This window comes from Pelodiscus sinensis, chromosome 14 (genome assembly GCF_052426305.1).
Source record: "Pelodiscus sinensis isolate ZL-2025 chromosome 14, ASM5242630v1, whole genome shotgun sequence".
Taxonomy (NCBI): Eukaryota; Metazoa; Chordata; order Testudines; family Trionychidae; genus Pelodiscus; species Pelodiscus sinensis.
The window spans coordinates 44,284,493-44,290,739 of NC_143065.1; positions in this window are offsets into that span (position 1 = coordinate 44,284,493).

The window sequence follows — 6,247 nt, forward strand, 5'->3', positions numbered from 1 at the left end:
GATGCTGCTAGACAATATTGACCTCCTGAGGTTTGGCAAATTCTCAGGTTTGGCACCGGTCAGGTTCCAAGGGTGCCAGAGTAGAAAGGTTCAACCTGTAATCTATACAAGAGCATTACCAGTCTTGTTTTTAGCTGTAGCTTAAGCTAAACACGCCTCGTGTATGTCTGCCTTATTTGTAGGTATAAACGTTAAACCTGTTTGGGGGGGAGGGGGTTGTTATGCATGTTGGGTTTTTTGGAGGGGGTGGGTTTAAGGCTACTAAACTTTAACTTACTGCACTTGAAAATTGTAACAAAAAAGGAAGAGGAGCCTCTTGAAATGTGTCCTACAAGGCTTTTTCTGTTCTGTGTCTGACATGCAACTTCCTGCTTAACGCACAGGGAGAGCAAATTGGCATATATTTTGCTAGTTGCTGCCATGGCCTTAGTTACTATTAGCTTGAAGGTGAAAACTCAGATGATTTTTAGTCGCAAAGAACATTCTGACCTACATAAGTGTAAAACCGCGACTTAATGTGTCTTAACTTTATACAATTCAAATGCCTAGAACATGCCTGTACTACAAAGAGGCAGACTTTCCAGCACCTTCTTGACTATTTGGGCAAAAATATTGATTTTCATTACTTTGCAATTTGTTGAGCATGTCTGAACTGAAAATAGAAGAGAATTTAAATATGTTGTCTTGGTGATGAATCTGAATGTTTGCTGCTCAATTTGTGGTGAAAGGAGATACATTTACCATCTGCCTAGAATGATTGATAACTCACACGTGTGCATTACATTTCCTGCATGTTAAATAGTTCTCTTCTATCACTTACTAATCCTCTTCCGAGAATGGAAGGCGCTATTTAAATGACACAACTGCTCTGCGTTGTAGTGTGTTAAAGAGGCTGATTTTTTTTTTTTTTTTTTACTATGGTGACGTGCAAACAATGTGACAAATAGGGAGTCTTTAGGACAGTACAAAGGTCTTCAAATATAGCATTCTTTTCTGTTTAATCTGCATCCAGGAAGAATTAGGTTAGATACTAAGAGAACTGCTCTATCTATAAGGGTATTAAGCTCAGGAATATCCACAGCTTTCCTTAGTGCAATTCCCATCATTGGAGTTTGAGAATGGGTTGAACTGTTTTAAGAACGGTTGATCTCTCAGGATTGGTTTAGGTTTACTTGGCCATGCCTCAGCACAGCCTGGATTTGATGACTTCTCAAGGTCTCTTCCAGCCCTGCGTTGTGTAGGATTCTCTAACCCTATAGGTCAATGAGTTGATCAATAAGTAACTCAGGTTAAAATGGTCACCAGAGGCTTCACAATGTGAGGACCACAGCCTTTCCTTTGCTGTTCTTCATTGTTGCTTTAAAAATGTATCCTAGTGGGAAGGCCGGGTGGTGGGGATGTGGGTTGATCCAGAGAGTGCTTCGTTATAGTGAGAGAATTCCTTCTCCTTGCTTTACCATAAGTCACACACGGCTTTGTTTTTGTTAAATCATGTAGTGAAACTGCTCTTTGCACCTGCTGTTTTGCATGCCTATAGCAGCTTTTGCCTAAGGACTTTTTAGTGCTTCATGCTTGTGCATAAATACTCTCCCATTCAGTGGCTAGATCCAGGCTCAGAGCTGTAACATGCCTGTGCTCCTACAGAAAATTACCGTTGGAGTTGACCGTAGAAATCTGGTCTTCTGCTCTGAACCACTTGGCCTTTGATGTGAACGATCTTTTAATAAAAATGGCAACCAGTGCAGCTCCATCTGACCTTAAATTGGGGTTTCTTGTCTTCCAAAGGATCTGTGTGTAACCCAGTGAAATCAAGTGACGTTTAAAGAATAAACAAGATCTCCTCAGAAAGCTAGAGAGAACCCTCCAATCAACACGTACTGTGTATTTCTGTTCCCCAAGCAAGCTCGTATCTGCTCTGTCTTGTCTCCTAAATGGTTTGTATATTTACCTTGATTGATCCCCTCCCAGTGACTTAGGAAATCACCATTTCTGGAGAAAAAGCTTGAAGTCTGGTGGAGACGAGTCCGTTCAGACTTGTGGCCAAGAGCCATCTCTTACTAGAAATCAATGCCTAGGAGCCCGAATTGCTTCACTTTTGGCACTGGTGCTCAAACCACTCAAGGGGGTTTGTTTCCCCAAATGTCTGCATGTTCTAGACCAGTGTTTCTCAACTTTTTTTATAAAGTACCCCTTTAAAAAAAAAAAAGTATCCCCAGTACCTACAGTTTTCAGACCCACACTAGTTTTTCTACAGTTGCCACATATTTATTTAAACAACTTAATTGTTGCCGGGAGGGTGATGAAATTTTTGGGTGTAAAAATAATAAAATACAGTAAAACATAAAACAAATTCAATTTTCTCCAAATTTCAGTTGTTGACGTATCCCCCAGACGTTTTTCAAGTTACTCCTAAGGGTACTCATGCTACTGGTTGAGAAACACTGTTCCATACCATCTGGCCCCTTCCCTAGGGCAGCTAGCAAAACAGACGTCTTGAGGAGTCCTAGAAAAGGACTTATCTGCTTGATAAGATTTTCTCTCTTGCCCCCTTCCAAAGAAACCCAAGAAATTCTCAGGCCTAAGTATGTCAGACAAATTGAACAAGTCTGGGCACAGTCCGGAGGAGAAAGCAGTGGCTAACCCAGCCCTAAGGTGCTCCTCATGAGTTGTGTACGTATAAAAAAGGAAGCATAAAACAACGAACAGCTTGTCAAAATGTAGGCGTCTACCGAAAGTAAACCTGACAGCCTCTCAAACCAACCACCGTCGCACCCGACCCAACGGACTAGTTCTAGACAAGAGACTAGCTGTGGCATTTAGAAGTCCATGTAAGGTACAGGCTTAGTCTACATTTAAAACGTGTACTGGCGTGGCTGTGTCAGGGACGTGGAGAAACCCTGCTCAATTGACAAAGCTGTGCTATGCCGTCAGTTGTGCCAACAGAAGGGGGCTAACATTGTTCAGAGACGTGCTGTTCCAACACTAGGCCAAAAACTCCTGTCAGGGTAGTCTGCAGCTATATTGGCACAGGCTCTGTTGAGTAGACACCCCAAATGTCTGCAGCCAGGGCTTCCCACCAGACACGGCAACCATTGAGCATTGCTAGCTCCCTGCCGAATGGGACAAAGGACCTGCTCAGTTGAGAGTGGTAGAGGATTCCTGATCCCTGTGAGAAGATAGGGAGGGTTTCTAGGGTTGAAGCTCTTACCTTTACCCTTGCTCTCCTCAAGAGCCAGTTTGTCAAAGCTAAGGAAACTGAGTGTAATTGGCTGGAAGGAAATGTTTTTTAAATAGTGAACGAAAACTGGGAGTCCCCGAAGATAGTTTTTAGATGGCCGAAAAGCTATGATTCTACAGTTCAAAGCAACATGTACCACAAGGGAAGTTGTAATCCATATACATTTTAAGTTAAATGTAGAAAATTGATAAGGGAACGTACTGGTTTCAGTGCAGGACTAAGTGGGTGAAATAAATTGCCTGGACTATGCAGGAGGTGACGTTACCTGATCTGAGGGCCTTAAATGCCACTATTCTCCCTCCAGTTTCTGACAAAAGGGCCATTTCCGGAGAGCAGCATGTTCGGTGACATTGAGCCCATGATGGGATCAGCAGGCTTGTGGGTTTTCCTGGCAAAGCCAGTCTTGGGCATTCCTATGACCTGGCTCAAATGTCCATTTTCAGGTGAAAAGCACAGGGCTTCCATCAGCTAGTGCCTGTAAAACCATGTTTGGGAAGAGGCTGCACGCCAGCTAATTCTGGACAAAACAAAAGGCCGACAGGATGCTCTCCTGCTTGCTTCACTCACTGGGATCCTAGGAGCCGTTTGATAAATGAACATTATAGGAACGGCCATACAGGGTCCGTCTAGCCCAGTGCTTCTCAACTTTTTTTTTTTTTTGCTCATGGCCCCTTTCTGAGCCTCGTTTACCTCTGTGGCCCCCCTCAGAGCCGCTGTTAGTTGGAAAAAAAGGTACATGATTTACCTACTGTTCTGTGTTTTCCATGCGGCCCCCTAGAGAGAGAGCATGGCCCAGCATCTAGAAGCCCGAGACTTAGGGACAGTTACGCGTGAGTTTGCATTACAGAGTGGATGTGCTCCTCGTGCCTACCAAAGCCAGTCATTAACACGTGCCACTGGTGAGTGACCTCACTTTCATTTCCTCCACGAAGGAGTCGGGGAAGCCACTGAGAAGCCACGACTGGGCCGTAGACGGCCATTGCTTTCATTCTCTGTGTGTTTTGCTTTGCTGCTAATGCTGCATGCGCTCATTTTTCATGTGGTTTCCTGCTTATACAAATGCACACCGCATTGGTCTCTACTGCCAGCACTTCGTTTTGCACATCCCTGAAGAAAAGCTCCATTAATAATTTATGGGTAGGTAATCAACAAAGTTTCATCCACCCTGTCTGGGAAGGGTGGATGAATGTCTTTTGCTTTTCTGCGTGACCACGGGCAGCAGTTCAAAGTAGGCGGGAATTGTGAGTGTACGCTGCTTGACGTGGGTCTATTACTTGTGCCTGACGTTTTATGCCACACATGCTTTCTCCCACACACAAAGAGAGATCCTGTCGCAGCGTGACTTAAAAGCAGCCTTGTCACCGTGTGGCCTTGTGAATTCTGTGGTAGCACTTGGACTGATGTGATGAGACGTTCCTGGGGTGTATGGATCTGCGGAAGAACTCTGTACGTGTGAAGTATAGGGGTGGTGAGGCCTGCATTCTCCCCCCTTTCCATTCCCCCCACCTCTTTTTTCCATACTACCGATGAGCCAGAAGCAAACCTCTAGGAACAGAACAATCTTGTTTACCTAAATGAACTGATCATGTAAACAAGTCAAAGGACAAGCAGTACAGCTGAGCCAGACTGTAACAAGCAATGAGTAACCCCTGGATATTTCCAGCTGCCACAAACAAGGTAGAAACACAGTATTTAAAGCTGTACCAGAGCACAGCAATTTGGGCTTTGTGTACGGTGCCTCAGAAGCCGAGACAGTCTCCCACTTCGTCCGCAGCTGAAATGGGGTTCCCGGCTAGCCGAAGGGATATAAGAAATGCTGCTTTTCCTATCATGCTCTTTTAGTTAAGGGGCACAGCTGACCGCTATCTTGAGAGAAACTGCTTGTGTTTGACAGATACCTGGGTAGAGTTTTTTGTACTTTGAGAACCCAGCGTCGGACCCGATATTCACTCATGCCGGCAACATGGAGGGTGCGTTTGGAACACACGTTTGCCAGCTGTTTGGTACTGTGTTGTGTGCGCTCACTTTTCGGACTAGGCATATCAATCAACTCATGGCAGGGAGAAAACTCACCTTTAAAGACTGGTATTTGGGCTTTGCTCCTATTGGAGTGACTTCTGTAACCATTACAAAATGAAATGACAAAGCAGAAGAATTTCTCACCCTGGGAAAAATATCTCTGATCTACAGGGAACCATAGGTGTGTACACTCTCTGAAATCCGGTCTAAGCTGAAGGCTGGTCGTGATCACACCAAGATGATCCAGTGAGAGGAGGCAGGATGGTGCTGAAACCCATGGGCAGGGACGGGAGAAATCGAGGTTTGAACCAGGGAGCTAGAGAGGAGTCTTTTCATCGCATGGCTGGCTCCTTGAGCCATTTGCTCCCCTGAAGAAAGACTTGTGCAAGGTCACCTGGGGCATCTCCGTTGACTTCGGTGGGACTGCCCTGACAGCCACTTGCTAGGGACTTGGCCCATGCTTGTGTGAGCATCACCGTTGCTGCTTTCACATCCCTGGAGCTCGTGCACAGGCCAAGCAAGAGCCTGCCACCCAGGGTAGCTCCGTTGTGCCCTGCCCTTGCCCGCTGAGCATCAGAGATGAATAGCTTGTGGCATCTCATTTTGAAAACAAAGGGTTCTGTGTCCGAGGGTGCACGGACGGGGACGCTGGCAGCCATTAGCACTCAGCAACCGCGTCTCCCAACTGCGGAAATGCCTTTCGCTGCCTCCTGGCTCGGAATCCAAATGACATTTACGTGGTGCCCTGTAATGTACAAAATGAGTCAGGACCTCGGGGGCATCCAGGGAGGCGTTTCCCGCAGTGCGTGCCCAACTCACATGAAGCATCTAAAAGGATTTGCTTCGGCAGAGCCCGTTACTGCACACGTTCAAATGGCACCGCTTCGGTGGGGAATACGAACCCGTTAATTGGATCACAAAGAGGCCTTATGAAAATCCTTCCTTTATCCCAAGTGCTAGCCTGGGTCGGCTGGCGCTTATTAAATACTC